This window comes from Megascapheus bottae, chromosome 5 (genome assembly GCF_031878675.1).
Source record: "Megascapheus bottae isolate mThoBot1 chromosome 5, mThoBot2.hap1, whole genome shotgun sequence".
Classification (NCBI taxonomy): Eukaryota; Metazoa; Chordata; class Mammalia; order Rodentia; family Geomyidae; genus Megascapheus; species Megascapheus bottae.
In genome coordinates, this window is record NC_143513.1 from 69,253,346 (window position 1) to 69,273,119 (window position 19,774).

General features: G+C 37.4%; 1 long non-coding RNA gene across 3 annotated transcripts in view; it reads right to left on the bottom strand.

The window, feature by feature from the left end:
• Nucleotides 1-19,774, bottom strand: part of LOC150063581 (uncharacterized) — a 63,247-nt gene that overhangs the window by 35,679 nt on the left and 7,794 nt on the right. For all 3 annotated transcript variants that reach the window (XR_016535557.1, XR_016535558.1, XR_016535559.1), the window contains exon 2: nucleotides 8,325-8,435. This is a non-coding gene — a long non-coding RNA (uncharacterized LOC150063581). The remainder of the gene's footprint in view (nucleotides 1-8,324; nucleotides 8,436-19,774) is intronic.

Genomic DNA, 19,774 nt, shown 5'->3' on the forward strand with positions numbered 1-19,774 from the left:
AATTGTCTATACTATCTCTGCAAAGAACTGATTTTAAAAAACCTGAGCCACAGCACAAAGCAATGTACTTCAGATGAGAGCTGTGGCATTTGCTGCTGAAAGGACAGAGATGAGACAGGTTAGGATTCTAGCCATCTTAAGTGCTGACCAAACTGACACTTCGGCCAATATGGGAACCTGTCTGACATGCCAGGAGACCACAGATGGTGTACATATAACAAGAACACAAATCTCAGAACTGCCTCACACCCCCATCTGAAGTGAAAAATAGGCAATTTTATGCAAGAAAGAAAGACAAAGAATAAACAGGTTGGCTGGGAGCCATGGGCACTCTGTGAAAACATGGCAAGTCAGCCTTCATACACCTCGGAGCAAACTCCACAACCAGTTCCCAAGCAGGGTGACAAAGTCAGACTTAACAGGACTCGATATTCTCCATACTTACCATCACCAAGGACAATCAGAGGAGTGTGGACCCTGGATCACTTTAAAACTTCCTGGGAGAGAGTAGTCCACGAGAGAAAATATTTCCCAACCAAACAGCACATAAATTATTATTTTTAAGACTCTGTCCAATAAGGAACATGTGATACCAGGCCTGCCATATTTTGGGAGGAGAAAAGCCCTCAAAGTGCTGTTCAATACAGAGAAACATTTTGTCTTTACAGAACAAACATGTGGCATGCTAAGTGTTTTGTGCAATTGATTTATTTAATTGCTTTGAATTTCAATCCAACAAGAAATCTGGGGACTAATCTGCTCAAACCAAAAAGTTCCAGAAATTTATGAACCAGATGAATGAACATGTAGCACTCATCAGGCCAGAAAATTAAAATGTGTCTTTAAATGTTTTTTTAGAAAATTAACACACTGTCAATCAAAAATCTTGAGGTTTTCTTTAACTTGACCAAATTTTTTTAAAGTTCATCTGAAAGACAAGTCATTCAGAGACCACCCAGAATCCCCCCCCTCAAAAAAAATCAAGAATAATGATAGCCAGGTTCTGCCACATACAGCTCTAGAAATTAAATAGGGGCCAGGAGATCTAGAATGCGCAGATGTAGCAAAGGAAAGTAACATGGCTCTATAAATCAAACAAATCTTACAAACCAATACACATATGCAGACATTTCAGTGCCTGCTATTCATGAGCATTGTTAGATGGTTACTTGATGGCCCCTCAAAACAGTCAAAGCAAATCAGAACCGAGGATAAAGTATCCCCAAACTGGCTAATCATAAAGGAAAAAACTAAGATATGCTTCTAACATTTCTCACCCAAATAGACCTCACATAAATATTACGTAAAACTTGTGGTATTGTTAGAATAAAGCACAGGTGGATATTTACATATAATTTCACAATGGATGATGTGAATTTAATAATCATCATTGTGAAATATGTTCATCTGAATGCCAACAAAGACAATAAAATAATAGCTACTAGTTAATAATACTTAAGTGATGAGTGGCACATAACCAATAAAGTGTTAATGAAGAGACATCTATCTTTAATATCTTTCATTTACATATTATATGCAACAGACTTAAGTGTAGATGATAAAGTAGTCATGGTTAGAAAACACCAATCACACAGCGAATCAATTCTCCTCCAGTTAGTCTATAGATTAAATGCATGACTTCCATCAAAGCAAGGTTTTCCTTGGAATAGAAATCGGAAGTTTACATGAAAGACAAAAGGCAAAAGCAGCAATAACTTTAAAGAAAAAGGAAAGAAAATATACCAGACAACAGGACATAACAGAGAAACTGAAACATAATAAATCAAGTTTGCGGAGAAGCAAGGATAAAGAACCCAAGGCCCCAAAGAAAGATCTAGCTCCACATAGATGAAAGCTGTGTAGCAGAAAGGACATACACAGAAATAAGGCTCTGGCGGATGCGCAGTTTCCATTTTAAAAAAAAAAAGGTACTACAGCATTTCATGCTATACATAAAACTTCATGTTAGATGAACTGTGAAAACTTTCAGTAAACAGCAGCGAATATTTTTATATTAGTTTTGCCCCAAGAAGAACTGTTATATTAAGACAGAAAAATAATGACCAAAAGAAGGGACTGATCATTCATTTTTTTTTTTTTAGTAAGTTAAAAAGCAAAGTCTTGCTGGGTGCAGTTGCACATGCCTGTAATCTTAGCTACTCAGGAGGCTGAGATCCAAGGAGCATGGTACAAAGAGTCTCACTAAGTGAGTGAGACTGATCTCCAATTAAGTACCAGAAAACCGGAAGTGGCACTGTGGCTCAAGGAGCAGGGTGGTAGCCTTGCACTGACGAGCTCAGTGCCAGAGTTCACGACCAAAAAAAAAAGCAAAGGCTTGCCATATGTGGTGGCACATGCTTGCTAGCTATTTGGGAGAAGAGAGACAGAGAAATCATGATCTGAGGTCACCCAGACAACACAGGGAGAATAAACTACAAGCATAAAGAACAGCTAGAGTCATGGCTTCAGAGGTAAAGTGCCTCCTACATGCAAAAAGCCTCAGTACATATAACAATTGATATGCAGAATATACAAAGATTGCTTACACACCAATAAGTAAAAAACACCAATGGCCACTTGAATTAGAAGAGTCTTTCACAGAAGAAATTCAAATAGCTAATAAATTCCCAAGTTCTCAATCTCATCAGTAATAAGTAAAATTAAAACTACAAAAAATGTCATTTCAAACCACACTACAGGCAGAATTCAAGACTGACAACGACCTGCTCAGAAGGCTACAGCAGGAGATAAAATTACTTCCAGGAGAAGTTCCTTCCTAGTCAATCTGAAGTTTTAAGTATCCTTGAAATTTTTGGGTACCTACCTTATGGAGGTAGGTTAAAAATGCCCATAACATACCTTTGTCAATAATAAAAAAGCTAAAAAACCTTCAAGTCTGTCCAAAGGAGTTTAAAATCATGATACATTTATAAAACTCAATTCATGACACTTAAAATGTGTGAATTGGACCTATAGACTAATGTCAGTGTCTGAAACACTGACAGTGCATTTGACTTTAATGAAAAGATATGTTTATGATTATTCTTTTTAAATTCAGAATATTTTATACTACAAAAAAGCATTCGAATTACAGTTAATAAAATAAAATGTGCTCATAATCAAAAGACTCATTAATATGAAATATTTGGTACCCGAGATACAGATGCATGTTTACTTTATTCATTAGGTAACAATTCAATGACAAATGTCACTTAGTTTAGCATTGATTTTGGTTTCAAAAGTTCATTTTTTTTTGCCAGTCCTAGGACTTGAACTCAGGGCCTGAGCACTATCCCTGGACTCTCAAGGCTACAGCTCTACCTCTTGTGCTACAGCTGTGGTACCAAGGAATTGAACCTGGGTCTTTGTGCATGTTAGGCAAGCACTCTTACCACTAGGCCAATCTCCTGGCCCAAAAGTTCAAGTTTTGCTGTAAACAAATCCCTTATCACTAGGCTTAAGTCACAGAAACCATGTTTTCCTCATCCTCATCCAACCTTCTGGGTTATGTATGACAGTAACATATCCTGTAGGGGAACAACAAAGATCGAGCTCAGATTGAAAAAAAAAAAAAAAAGAATGTGGGGAACAGACAAAAAGATTTTTCTAATTTACTATTTTATGAGTCATTATTTTTTGGCAGTACCTGAACTTGCTAGGCAGGTGCTTTACCATTTGAGCTATGCTGCCAGTCCTTTTTTTGCTTTAGTGGTTTTCAAATACGATCTTATGTTTATTCCTGGGCCCCAAATCCTATTTCTACTTCCCACATAGTTGGAATGATAGACATGTATCACTTCATGTGGATGGTATCTTGCGTTTTTTTTTTTTTTTCTTTTTTCTTGGAGGGGAGGGTGGTTAGGATGGGGTGTTCTGTCCAGGCTGGCCTTAATCCATGATCTCTCAATCTCTACCTTACAAGAAGCTATGATTACAGGCCTGGGCCACTAATATATACCTAAATCATCAAGAAAAGACAATCTAATTTACTTATTAACATCTCAAGACTATTAAAACTCTAGTCTAGAGTTACATATTTGTTTAATATGAAAGATCATCGAATAGTTTAGTTGCAAATTAGGGAGAAAACAAATCAAAATTCTTAGACAGCAGCAAATGTTCATTACAAATGGAAGTTCTTTTGTTCCAACCATTTCAAGTTTAACACTGCCCCAAATCTTTCTCATGCTTTTTCCCCCAGTCATGTTTTCATCCCTGAAATTTCAGTTCTTAGACAATAATTCAAATGTCAGCTCAAGGGAACAGTAATACAGACACTCCCTCATGTGGCACAAAAGGAAATTGCATGTTTACACTGGCACTCCAGCCCAAGCGAAGGCCTTTCCATTTCCTGATAGTGGAGTACATCTGCACTTCATAGACAACAAAACAGCAACTCATTTGCTTGAGATTTCTCAACTAGAGAACTGCAGCTCAATGTCTGTATGTCAAATTCCAAGGCTTTTTCACATTCTACCACAGCACATGATCTGCATACAATTACATTTCCAAGACTAAGTTGAAAGCAGACACTATCCACATATTACCAAAAGATGCTGCTGAAGCAACTGGTAAATCTAATTTTAACTTCTGTTCTGTCAAAATGTCAACGCACTCATAATAAATTGGTAATGTTTAAATTTTATTGCAGCATAAGCTTGATCATTTAGAAGTTTCAAGGTGAAGAAGAGTGACTCGTGTCAAGAGGTATACAAATAGGATTGGAGCTTATGCATCACTACTCTGTTGTTACAGCTCAGTGCTGGTGGCTCACACCTGCCATCCTCGCTACTCAGGAGGCTGAGATCTGAGGAGGGCCGTTCAAAGCCAGCCCAGGCACTAAAGTCAGTGAGACTTTTATCTCCAATTAAGTACAGAGAAAACCAGCAATGACAGGCTGGGGGTTTGGTCTAGTGATAAGAGTGCTTGCCTAACATGCACGAAGACATAGGTTCAATTCCTCAGTACAACATACATAGAAAAACCGGCAGTGATGCTGTGGCTCAAGCAGCAGAAAGCTAGCCTTGAGGAAAAAGTGCCCAAAGGCAGTGCCCAGGTCCTGAGTTCAAGCCCCAGGACTGGCAAAAAAAAAAAAAGAATCACAATTTGGATGTTAAATCTAGATATTATTGCTGTGTTCCACTGTGTGTGACCTTAGGCACATCGTTGCCTTAATTGCTGCAAATATTTCAGCAACTTCCTTTAAAAAATTAACTCACAAACATCAGCTTTTCAATATGTTTAGTTATAGATAACTAGTTTAAATGCATTCCTTTTGTTATTTTTTATTTGGTTTCCTTCTCTCTTTCTTCTTTTCTTTTTGCTGATCCAAGTCTTGAACTCAGGGCCTCAGTATTTTCCCTGAGTATTTCTTGATGTTGTTCAAGGCGAGTGCTTCACCACTTGAACCACAGCTCCTCTTCTACCTTTTTGGTGGATAATTGGCAACAGGAGACGTGTGTGTGTGTGTGGTGGATAATTGGCAACAGGAGACGTGTGTGTGTGTGTGGTGGATAATTGGCAACAGGAGAGAGAGAGAGAGAGAGAGAGAGAGAGAGAGAGAGAGAGAGAGAGAGAGAGAGAGAGAGAGAGAGAGAGAGAGAGAGAGAGAGAGAGAGAGAGAGAGAGAGAGAGAGAGAGAGAGAGAGAGAGAGTGTGTGTGTGTGTGTGTGTGCGCGCGTGCCTGCCTGGGCTGGGTGTGAACTAGATCTGTCTTTTGAGTAGCTAGGATTACAGAAATGACTACTGGAATTCAGCTCTTATGATTTTTAATGACTAGAACGTGGCTAAGGACCTGAGCAGGAAGAAATAAAGCCAAACTTCATAACAATTCCAAGAATAATCTCTGGCATAATCAGTGTGGCACTACATGAATCCAAGTTCATTCATTCATTCATTCACTCTTCTTCCTCCTCCCTCTTCCATATCACTCTCCTTCTTCTCCTGTAGCCCCAAACAATTCTATGAGATCCTCTTTGGAGGGAAACACTCCCTGATCTCACAACAACACATGCCAGTTTTCAACGTCATGCATCTAGCAGGCCATTTTAGAAAGGTAACTTAAAATCTCTCTAAGTAAATGCCTTGGAAGAAACTGTTATTTTTCTCATCTTAACCAAACCAAACATTTCATTAGCCCCACTGACTCCACAGTTCCTCAAAAAGAGGGTCTGAACCCATTTCCCTCCTCTTCCTCTCAGTTTCCCTTTGACTGTATTTTACTCTGACTTTAGTATCCACCAATTTCTAGGTCCCCAATATTTTTTGGACTAAAATGATTAATTCTCAGCTCTCCCCTGACCTAACCTGTCAGCAGTGCTGCAAGGCTTATGACTAAATGTCCATCCCCTTTACTGCTGCCATCTTATCTCCCAACCTCAGGTCCCAGGTAGCTCCTCTTCTGTAGTCTCACTCTCTTAGTATTCTCAATTCTTCCTATGAGTCTTGACTAACAGCAGATGTAGATAACTTCAAAAGTTCTCCATCAGCCCTCTTCTTTCCATGAATGGAATGTTGCTTTTTTGACCTTCCCATTTCCATTTAAAGGAACTGGGCTCTTTCAGACTGGTTCCTCCCCAACTTACACCCATCTAATCAACAGCAACCCACTCTTTTATCAAGCTGACAAGTTCAGATTCATTCTTGATACCTTCCTCTCATCCCTTATCCAATTTCATAGCACCACAGAACTAGATTTCCATTATTTCTCATTACTTCCTTTGTTTATGGTCTCAAGCACCATCACTGTTCACAGCATGTGACTCACTTTCTCTCATCTCTTCCTGTCCTGTGTGCTCACTCTATACCATCCACTAGCTGCCTCCCACTATTCAAACTAGCCAGGCTCATCCTTGCCCAAGGGTATTTGCATTTACTAGTCCTTCTACCAAAACACTGTTCTCCAATTATCCACAGGTTCCTTTCCTGAACAACTCATGCATCACCGAAACCACAACCCTAGTATATCTCATATTTCTCTAAAGCACTTACTGCTTTCTAATATTTCATATGTTTTATTTATTTGATCTAAGTCTCTCTGCTAGACGGTTACCTCCCTGAACCCCAATTTTGTTCACGCTGTTTGATACTGGCCACAGAGGCCTAAGTGGCACATTTGTAGATTAAATAAATACTTGATTCTTTTTTATTTTGTTTTGGTGCTGGTATAAATTGGGGCTTGATGGGCATCTTGTTCAGCTTTTTTGTTCATAGTTCCATAGCAAAGAATCATATTCTTAAAACAATAAAGGTTTATATTAACTGAGCTATCCACAGACCAGAAAGCTGAGTGACTACAGAATTAGTACTGGGTGACTAAAGAATGGTGGTCATATATGATGATACAGATCAATTTATCCTAAAGAAAAAAATATCTCTTTAGCCACAGGTAATGTCAAACTTTTGCATCTGGGTGTGGTGACACAAAGCTATAATCCCAATTCCCTAACTCAGAAGTCTGAGATAGGAGGATCTTTTGTTTGAGATCAACCTGGACTATGTAGCAAGATCCTGTCTCAACTGAACAGTTAATTATGGCTAGTGACTACCATTATAGATATCACAGATTTTGAGCAAAACCATATCATCCAATTGAGATGAGGACTATCATATAGATTTACTTACTGTTTTCAACTAAAAATTCCAAATTAAGTTTCTGGTACAACGTCATAGCTTACTAATTTTGTTAAAAATAGTTTCAATGAAACAGAAAAAATAATGGCTTTTTATTTAGAGAGAGAGGGCACTTATATTAACATAAATGGCCTGGTACTTGGAACTTACCAGGTGTTTTGACTCAAAGAATGAATATCCTCCTACTCCAGTCTCTTTGATGAAGTAAAACTAAATCTGCGAAAATTCTGTCATCTTATATATATTAGCATTAAAAATGATTACTTTTTTAAAAAATAGAAACTAATAAAAATTCAATTTCTACTAAACTGGAATCTCTCCAGTTAGCCAAAACCAACTTATATTAAAAGAAAATTTTCATACTGCTACAGTTGTACTTAAAAGATTATTAGTAATTGCTTTACCTTTATTTTTGCATTTTATAATGTAAATGTGAAATGAAGCATGGAATAGAGTATTTTCATACATTTCAAATATTCATGTAAGAACTCACTACGTTTCTTAAATGACACTTTTATCATTAGGGCATTAATTTATCCTAGAATCTACTATTTACAAATACTTATTAGAATTATCATAATTGTTCAGGAACAAAATTTAAAGAATCCAGTTAAAATGCATAATATTTTAAAATATTACAGTTCTAACATATTCCTTTTTTAAAGCAGAGACACAAACAGGCAGACACCTACGTCCTCAGCAGTTCCAGGCCATTGCCAGCCATGTCCCACAAACCAGCAGCCACAGCTCCCATCAGTGAAGCACACAATTCAAGTGGACAAAATATTCCAATTTTTCTAATCCTGAAAAACAAATGTGTGAGAAAGAGTAGAGGCACCAGAAAAACAGATCTCTAGTAGGTGACAAGAGGAAATAACCTGTTTTCTCCTTTCTTACTATTTTTCAAATGAGCCTGAACTCATAGCTTTGGAGGGATAGGTGATCTATGCAGAAATACTTGGAATTAAAATACAAAGGCCTTCTGTTTTAAGAAATCTCTTGGAGGAGAAGTATAAATTGGAGTAATAAAATGCACATCCTGTATTGTGATCCGACTCTTTATCCTACAGAAACCTGCTGTATCATTCAAATAAAAACATTTTGGAAAGTGAAACGCTGAGCTTTTGACAGACTGGCTTACTAGACCAACGAACTGGTTTTATTTACTGTGTCTACTTAAACATAAAATAACACTCTACCTTAAAGCAAACTTTTCTAGCTTTCTTAACATGATATCAATGCTTAAGACATCAACAAATTGATTGTGAAATATACTGATACACTGAGATAATTTAAGAGATTCTCTCATTGTATTTTTCCTAGAAAAAATTTCAATATGGTCTCAATCCTTTCATTTTTTACAAAGTTGCTACAAGTTTCATTTTAATATTAAAGAAACTGAAATCACCAATCCCTTCAAGCGGTCCCCTCCCTATTGACATTCTTCTTAACAAGAAAATGTTTGGGGAGTATCCTAACTATTCAGGAAGTTGAGATCTGAGGATCACAGTTCAAAGTCAGTCCTAGCAGGAAAAGTCCTTGACTCTTATCTAATATTAACTACAAGCAAATCAGAAGTGGCCCTGTGGCTCAAAATGTAGCCTTGAGCAGAAAGAGCTCAGGGACAGGACCCAAGCCCTGAGTTCAAGTCTCATGACTGACTATATATATATATTGTTGTTGTTGTTGTTGCTGAGTTCTACTAACAGAGTTCTACTAAAAAGAGAGTATTCTCAAATCCATGTTTACACCCAAACTGAGACTGTTTCACCCTGAATATTTTCACTAATACTATCTTTTCCCTAGAAAGGATGGTGCTTTTTTTCTTTTTCTGCTCCTGCCACTCCATTCCATTCCTCAGGATACACTTCAGCCAAGCTATTTTCCCACTGCATCCTGTCCCTTCCCATCTTGCTGGAAACTTCCCACACAATTCCAATAGAGCCACCAAACCCTGCATGGACTGGTGACTTTCTACTATCAGGCTATATTGGCCTTCTCCCAACTCAACCAAAGCACCAGGTTTCTCTTTCTCTGCTGCAGAGTCATGTTTTCTCCACTGGCTGCTGCTTTGTGGTGGTGGAGGTGGTCTTTTTCTCTCTGAGTTGCTTCCATATGGTTCCAGTCTTTAAGTACTTTGTTTAGGAAGTACTCTATGTGATTCAAAGCTCTCATCCAAACATGAATTTGTGTGTTTTTAGAAGCCTATGTCTACCAGACCGTATAAATCTCGTGAGCTACACTAGAGGCTCTATTATTTGCTGTCTGTGAGGAGTCACTGTGACTGTGCAGATGCTTAGACAGGGCAGTAGGGGAAGAGGAAGAGCTTAATTGTGGTTGCTTTTTCTGTGGTTCGTCTGCCGATTTCTCAGGTTTGTCACTAATTGCCTAACTTTCCAAGGATATCCCTTGAGTATACAGGCAAGTGTTTTAAACTTCCCCTTCAAAAGCAAGCATGAATTTTGAGAGCCCTAGGATGTGCCCTTCTAGCTCTAATCCTCAGACTCCAGGTCTCCACTAGTTCTTACTCTATAGGAAGATCTTATCAATGCAATCTTTTTATGTGCTAAATTAAATTTCACAGATATTCATGAGTTATTCTACTCATGAATGCTACAAAGCCTGCTTCAGCTCACTAAAGCATTCAAAACTAATTGCATTATTTCCAGAATTACCATCAACCTTAAATTTAATTACCAGAATACAGAAATTTTCATCAGGCACCAGTGGCTCACATCTGTAATTCTAGCTACTCAGGAGAATGAGATCTGCAGATCACAGTTCCAAGCCAGTTGCTTACCACCAAAGAGCCAGAAGCAGAGCTGTAGCTCAAGTGGTAAAGCACTAGCCTTGAGCAAAAAAAATCTCAGAGAACACACAAACACACACACACACACACGCACGCACACACGCACACACACAAGCACAAGATGTTTTTCTTAAGAATCAACATGAATTAGGGGGGTGGGGGGGAGGGAAATGGGTACCAAGACATGTGAAAGGGTATCAATGTATGTGAATTAATGCACCTTCTATCTGGCAAATATCATGTAACCCTTTTACTAATTACAATAAAAAAAATTAAAAAAAAGAATCAACATGAATTAATACAGTACTGAAAAATCATGATCAGGATATGTAGGGATCCAAAGATACTTGAAAATAATCTAGTATAAAAAGCCTGTAGAGCGGCTAGAAATGTAGCTCAGTGAGAAGGTACATCTACCATTCACTGGAACCTGAATTCAATCTTCAGTACTAAAAAGGAAAAACAAAAACCGACAAGAACAATACTAATGGTCATCATTAATAAACTACATGCCAAACATGTCATTTATATTGTCACTTGTAATCTTTATGAAAACACTATGGGGGAGAGGACAATGGAGGGTCACACACATGGAAGAAGAGTGAACAAACACAGTCATTTTATTCAATGAACATTATATAAAAACTGGTCTCTATAACTTGAGGGTAGGAATAAGATGGGGAAGATAAAAGACAACAATGGAAGGCATGACACTGATCAAGATACATTATACTCATAACCTAACTTGTGGAAATGAAACCCCTTTGCACAATTATTAGTTTTTTTAATGCAAACAATAAAACATCCTGGCAAAATACCCACTGGCACAGCTTCTTACATTGCTGGCAAGGTATAAGTAGGAGAAATTACTGGGCATTTTAATTACATAAACAGCTGAAATTTAACATCTGCATAAGAACAACAGTTCTTATACAATGTTGTTTTTCAATTTCTTTTATTTAACTGATCCTAGCAGACCAAGAGAGTTTTTCAGTTTAGATTTCCATGGGAAAGATGGGTAGTTGGCTATAGTTGCCTCTCAAGCATTTAGGCACAAGCTATTTCTTCCCTATATCTTGGTTATGGGATCTTAAATTACTTTCTGCTGTGAAAACTTGTAATAATGGACACAAGCCTCAAAAAAATTATTCATGCTATCCATTCCGAAGTGAAGTAGACTTTGGTATGGGCAAAACCATGAGACCAATTCTTAAAAGTTCTGTGAAAAACACTGACTTCCTTCAAAGCTAAAAGCTTCTCACTAAACAACGAAATAATTTATCTCAACTGGAGTCCTGTATTTAGAGAGCTAGGGAAAAAAATAGAATGAAATTGACATCTACAGAAAAACCACACCGACAATATCTAATATTTTACAGACAACAAAACTTAATGGCCCAATTTAACAAGGTAATTTCCTAAATTCCTTTCTTTAGTACAGTTCCAAACAGCAAAAAGTCCAGGACTTAGGAGCCTCCAGAACCTCTTTCCAATCGCCAGTCCTTCCTGGGCACACAGCACCTCCCAACTCTGCCTCCCAGAGAACCAAGTCCTCATGAGCTTCACTCCTGATCTTTTACATAGCTGTGGTTGAAGACATTTTCACTGCGTTCTTTAAACAAAGAGCCACATGACACATTTCTGCTTGAGTTTGGTTCCAGGAAATGTTTGGTCTCTGCAGATGTTTACGTGTTTCTGGTTGTCAACACATAAAAATCATGTAATTCTGTGTTTCTTGTCCTTGTGTTAGCAACTAGAAGCATAAAAATCAAATATGCTGTCCAAATATGTTCCATGCTGATCATGTGAGTACTTAATACTTCAAGTCTTTTTAAAGTGAGGCTGTTTTTAGTTCTAATAATATTTTGCCTTTTGCACTGAAATGTTCAAGTTACTTTATAAGTATTTTCGAAAGCATGAAATTATTTTTTCTTTTTTTCATATATTTTATTGTAATTAATAAAAGGGTTACATTATATTCACCAGATAGAAGGTGCATTAATTCACATACATTGATACCCTTTCTCATGTCTTGGTCCCCATTGCCCTCCCCCACCCCCATCTTGTTTTCCTCCCTTTCCTATCCAACTTCAAATAATCAAATATGCATATATATAATATATCAGATAACCAGGTGAAATACTGTAACAATATGAGATAACCAAGGACAGCAAAAGAGATGAGAGATAACATAATACATTAAGGACAACAATCACTCATTATGTGGCTTTTGTTTCTATATCCTGGAGGTCCTCTCATTTAGCGTCATTCTATATGGCCTTATGTATCTAGGTTTTGTTCTACTGTAAATCTCTGCTAGGAGAGCCCAAGGTTTCTACTGATTATGACAAATGAGGGAAACCATTGAGCCTATGTTTCTTTGAGTCTGGCTTACTTCATTTAATATGATTTTTTTCTAAGTCTTTCCATTTCGAAAAGGTATATGTTTTTGCACACTGCCATTTTTTAAATATATAAGACATATATAATATGGACCTGAAGTTTCAGGTAAAATGAAAGAGAGAAAAGAACTGGCATTTTTCCACTGAGAAAATACATAGGCTCAGAACATCATCCTAAAGAACCTCCTTCATAAACAACCCTCTACCCTCTTTTTAATTCAAACTCCTCCACTAGCTTGAAGATACTCAAAATATACTTAGTTGAATGTCCCTAGCAATACTTTCAAGCCCAAAGTTCTTATAAATAAATCTTAAATTTCTTCAAATATCATTTTGAAAAACATTTTAAAAATGCAAGCAAAGTGCCTTCATGATAATGGACATTGTCAGACCTTCCATCTGGTGACATGGCATGTTACCTGGGTATATGCTGTGATTGGGTGGGGACACTGGTATAAAGCTCCTTCACTTGATTATAGGTGGGTGGGCCACATTGAAAGTGGCTAAGTATCAACAAAAACCTTGAATTTATTACCCTTAAAAAACAAAGTCCCAGGCCAGAGGATTAAACTGAGCTATAAATTTGGCCCTTCCAGGGGTGGGAAGCTTTTTCTCTGTCAAGCTACTAGACATTAATAACATAATTCCTAGGCCATATGATGTTATTAATATAGGCAGACAGTCAAGGGAAGATGAGACACATAGAGGAAGGAAGTGTATGTGTCTGTTCTGTCATGTTCCAGATGATTTTGAGAGTTACATGGCTAGCAGGCTCGATGTTCCCCCATCCTTGAGAAAGGGAAAATCAGTTAATTAAAAGAATAATTCTATGGGGCCAGGAGTTTGGCCTAGTGGTAGAGTGCTTGCCTAGCATGCACAAAGACCATGGTTTGATTCCTTGGTGTCACATACATAGAAAAAAGCCGGAAGTGGTGCTGAGGCTCAAGTGGTGGAGAAAGTCCAAGGACAGTGCTCAGACTCTAAGCTCAAGCCCAGGACTGGCAAAAAAAAAAATAATAATAATCCCGGCTATGATGAGAAGGTGAATCTCAAGAGAAATATAACATGCTAGTAGTCAAATCTGAGTACTAGTCTTCTAGTAGGGCATTTTATATACAATATACTAGAGTCTTCAGTTTTACCCATGAAATCCATACTAACTAGTTCACTAGCAGTTTTCTTTTGGCATCTAACATACAGAGTAAAAATACAAATTTCTCTGGATACATACGTACGTGTGTGTGTGTGTGTGTGCGCATATATATATATATATATATAATAAAACCCAGAAGTATAACAGGACTTCTTGTATTGATGAAAAAGATATCTGTATACTATCAAATATAGTAGCCACTAGTTACACGTGACCAAGAATGTTATTTATTTATTAATTTATTTATAGCATAAACTGACCTAGCCCAAGGTCTTGAGCAGTGAGTTAGTGCTCTGCTGCCAGGAATTTTTAGCTACATTTAATAAACATCATAAAATAGCAAATACCTAATTAGTACCTATCCCTATACCTTAATAAGCATCTTAAAATAGTCTACTTAGTCTATTTAGTATATATATATATATATTGAGTATATATTTATATGAGATATATTTTATTTTTTTAGAATAGCAAATACCATCTATTTAGTATGAGTCTAAATATTTAAGTTTGGAAGAAAAACCACTTTGAGGTTTTCTATATAAACTATACCAATTTTTAAAGGATAGCATATTATACTATGCTTATTTTATGATCAAACTTGTAGTCAATGGAAATATTATTATCTAATAAGTAAAATTATATATTAGGGGTGATGAGAGTTACAAACTTAGCCTAGTAAACATTTTGTTTCTGTATTTTGCTTGGATGCCTTGCAAAATGCCCTGTGAGACGTCAAACCACATTTTGGATCACCCCAATCACTAAAGGCCTTGCAGCAGGCAGCTTCTCAGGAGACCTCGGAAAGAGCTGGTACCAAAGCTTAGTGTAGCTCCTTTTTCTCTGGGAGAGCTACACAACCTGCTCTCCTCTCTGGCATCTAGATGACAGCTCTGGAAACGCCATCACAAGGGTGGGAGCACAGCCATGCAGCTTAGAGCCTCCCATCTCACACAGAAGCCAGTAGGGCATTTGATGGGCTTACTTGCAGCTTCTAGTTCTCATGAACAGCAAGCCCACTTCTAAGGATTCCTAATAAAGCTCAAAGCTACAGCCTCACAACAAGCTTGAGAGTTCACACACAGACCCTCCCTAGTCAGATCCATATACCTAACAGAGGTCACGCTGATCACAACAACGTTACCTAGCAACATGAGTCAACTTTTCCCTTTTATCAGCATTCAGAGGAATTGAGAAGAAAACGTATACAAGGTAAAATTTGTCCTTAAAAAATGACAGGTTATTTTGTTCATTCTTTAGCTATCTTCATATTTGTAAAAAAAAAAAAAAAAAAAAGAAAGAAAGAAAATCTTAGCATAAAGAGAATAGAAAGGAAGCTTGTTAACTTCATAACAAAAACTACAACAAAAATCACAATATGTGAGACCAGGAGTGTGGCCTAGTGATAGAGTGCTCGCCTAGCATGCACAAAGTACTGGGTTTGATTCCTCGGTACCACATACATGGAAAATGCCGAAATGGCACTGTGGTTCACGTGGCAGAGCACTAGCCTTGAACTGAAAGTGTCCAAGGACAGTGCCCAGGCTCCAAGTTCAAGCCCCAGTACTGGTAAAAAAAAAAAAATCACAATTGCTAAATAATAGGAATATTTCCTTAAAACATTAAGAAATGCAATAAAGAGGAGCTGGGAATTTGGCCTAGTGGTAGAGGGCTTGCCTAAGCATGCACAAAGACTCAGGTTTGATTCCTTGGTACCACATATACAGAAAAAGCCATAAGTGGTGTTGTGGCTCAAGTGGTAGAGCTAGCCTTGAGAAAGCCCAAAGACAGCACTCAGACCCTGAGTCAAGCCCCAGAACTGGCAAAAATAAATAAATAAATGAAAGAAATGCAATAAAGATAACCACAATTATCAGTTACAAAATAAGAGGTCTTAGTCAATACAATAAAAAGTTATGAAAATAAAAATTGAAATGAATCTGGTTTTAACCTTCAAATATAATTATTCATATAAAGGACTATAAAGAAAAATATTACAATAAAATAAGTTCAGAGCAGCTGAGTGCAGTGGCTCTCACCTGTAATCCCAGCTACTCAGGAGGCAGAGATGAGGATAATGCCTCAATTAATAGGCTGGCTTTGGTAGTCCATGCCTGTGGTCTCCACTATACAGAAGGTCATATGCAGGAGGGTCATGGTCTGAGGCCACCCCTGAACAGAAATAAAAAACCTTTCCTAAAAAGTAATTATGGCAAAAAAAAAAAAGGCGGAAGGAAGCATGCCTTAAGTGGAAGGATACATTTAAACACTAGTACAGCTGCATCATTATCATCATCATCACCATCATCTTTATCATCATCATGAGTAGGAGGAGGAGGAAAGAGAAAAAAAGAAGGGGTACAGTAAATAAATACAGATATGAAAATTTATCAGTTACTAGGTACTTTAACTATGTTTTGTTTCCAAAGCCACAAAGGTAAACAAGATGAGTCCCTGCTGTCACAGCATTCGTTTATTCAACTGTGGTACTGACAACCTGCAGAACAGTGTGACATGTCCATGCCAGGAGACAGGTATTCAGGGAACTGGAAAAGTCCTAGACAATAATAGTAATGGCTTATTCCCCCCTCTCCTTCATTTCCTCTTGCTTTCTTCATTCTCCCACTCACCCTTCCTTCCTTGTCTCTCTTCCTTTCCTCTATTTCTCTTCCTCTCCTCAGATGTTTAAACTGAAACTCTGAATCCTGATGACCTAGCTAAATGTCTTTGACTGAAAATAGAAAAAAAAAATCTCAAATAAAGCAAGATTCATTATTTTTTTAAATTTGTATTGTAATGTATAGAGGTTACAGTTATATTTGCCAGATAGTAGGTGCATTACTTCTCACACACTGATATGCCTTCTCATGTTTTTGTCCCCATTTTCCTCTCCCCATCCCCTACCAATCATCATGTTTTCGTCCCTTTCCTTTCCTATTTCAAATAAACAAATAAAGGTATATAGAATATGCCAGGTAACGAAGTTAGATACTGTAACAATTTCTCTTCTCTTTTGTTGCAAAATTCATTATTCTTATCAAACAAGAAATCCTAATGGAGAATGGCTTAGTGATGTCAGCTAAGGAAAAAGTTCCAGTTGTCTTTCTGCCCTTCCATCCTCAGTGGGGCAACTAGTCTTTGGCTGCCTTGGTTACAGATGGCCATATCTGGCAAGCAGAAAGAACTTCTGAAGTTAGGCTGTTTCATTAGGAAGTAAATCTACGGTAGTAGAAATCTTTATGTTTTATATCCAGAACTTGGTCCAATGTTCAGGTTCAAAGCAAATCGACCAGCCAGACTGGAATCCTCATGATAGCTGGAGATTGTGACTTGGGCCTGAGCACCCACTTTACTCAAAATGTTCAAACCTGCAGAAAGAGCAGATTCTTTATCAAACTGGGCTTCTGTTAAAAGACAAAATGGCAAGCCAGGTGTTATGATGCATGTCCATAATCCCAGCACTGGGAAGGCGGACGCAGGAAGATCTCAAAGAAAAACAACCCTACTGCCAGGAAAATGGTAGTTCCTTTGTTAGTACCAACATTACATTTAACACTAACACAAAACACAACAAAGTAACATCGTGCATACACAGAAATATAGATACACAGATATATGGATATAGATATTTTAATCAAGAAAAATGACAAAATATGGTTTGGACTAAACTCAAAGACTGGGAGATCTCAAAGTAACAGAGTTAAAGATCGGGCTAATGAATAATTATAGGTTGTTCTAAAAGAAGAGACTTAGAACGTGACAATTTATGTTTAGAAGCAGAAACTAAAAACTCAGAGGTGAAAAGGTATACTGGGAGAAGGGTGTTTCCTGATACCCAAGCCCCAGTGCCTGTAGTTAAGTTCGAAGGCACTAAACAACATATTTATTTTCGATTAACACAATGGACTAGAGGAATATGAGCTAACAATTGTGGTTGGTCAGCCACTCATGCTTAACTGAGAACTGGATCCAGATATTCAACATTCAAAAATTTAAGTACAGCCTCGAAGAGCAGTGATTTTACACTGGCATAAATATTTTACTTGGTTTATTTACAATAGCTGTCACAAGCTCAAAAGAAAGCAGTGTTGTATATGTCAGAGTCCCTTGTAAGTACTATATGAAAAACAGTGTAATATCTATAATTTAGCTTCTCGGATCCTGTGCTTTAAGCTTTCGGAGCTCTTTAATGGGGCTATCCCCCAAGTTTTCTGTTCCAAGTGTAATGAGAAAGATGCAGAACTAAAGCTGCATTTACCACAGCTCTGGTCTCTGTGGCCTCCTAGTGCTGGCCTTCTGGAATGACAGCCTTGTGAATGTAATACTTAAGAAAGTTCTGGAGTGAATTCTATTATTACTAGCAAAACTCTTTACACTTTCTATATTTTTCCCCACACAACACTCCCAAAAGTAGTACCCCAGATACTATCTACAATCTTACCAAGTCTATAAATGAGGTACATAAAAGTGTCTGAGAAACCACGTCATTAGCACGTATGTTTCCATTATTCTTCCTGCACTCATCTATGGGAACAACTTTCAAGATTCTTTTATTATGGTTTGTTTCAAGTAAGATTTTAATTATTGTTTGTTCATAACCTTGCATATCATTCAGCCTTTATTGTATCCTAGCAACTTCACTCTGCTTCCCCATGACTAGTCACGATAAAAAGCAATTGGTGTGCCTGCCTGGTAGAAGTTTCATACTTGACTGAGTTCTTGCTTAGTCACACAAATAGGGTCTCGGAGTTCCTCTAGAGGCAACAGGGATGCTTCAACTAGCTCAAGGGAAAGCCCCAAGGTCAGACAGGACTGCTGGTTAGCAATGCAGTCCACTAATGATGTGGTCAGCACAAAAGCACCAAGATGGCAGTTTCATGGAACCCTAATCTTTTACACATAAGTCATGTAACTGTGGGGAAAAATTTAAGAATGAATAAGGAACAATATCATAAGATCTAGATTATTAATTTTTTGCCAGTTATGGGCCTTGAACTCAGGGCCTGAGCACTGTCCTTGGGCTTTCTCAAGGCTAGAGCTATACCACTTGAGCCACAGCAATACTTCCAGCTTTTTTCTTTGTATATGGTACTAAGGAATCGAACCCGGGTCTTCATGCAAGCACTCTACCACTAGGCCAAACTCCTGGCCAGAAAGATTATTTTAAAAAACAAAAGTGAATTTCATTCCTATGTCAATAATGTCAAGTAGATGGAATGAACAACTATGAGTCATTATGAATGTATATATGTATCAGTGTATACTAGCATCTTAGAAGAACAAAGTATTTCTGTTTTTTTCCTTTGCGTTTATTTTTCAATTAGGCAGGATTAAAATTGAAGTTGCTCATTTATCAACAAGGAAGATTTGAACTATTCTTAACAAACAGCAAGTAAACTATCACTATATGGCACTATATTGGATCTGTCTTTCTGTTCAGTGAGATTCAATATGATTTGTCAAATTACAAAGAATATTTTCAGGAGATGAGGATGAGATTAAATTATTCCTGCTATTTCAAGTTATTTCATGGCTTTAAAAAATAGATGCAGTTTAATAAAAACAAAAACTATGATACAATTGAGATAAATAATTCTGAACACTGATTTGATACCCGAAATAATCTTTCTGGTAACTAAGCGGAAATAGTTCTGGATATCCTCTGTTTACAATAAACAAGTATAAAAATGTATTTTGCTGCCCCACTGTGGTAGTTTCTACTATTACCAACTTGGTTAACAGGAACTACACTTCCCAGGATCCCCTTCCTCATATGGC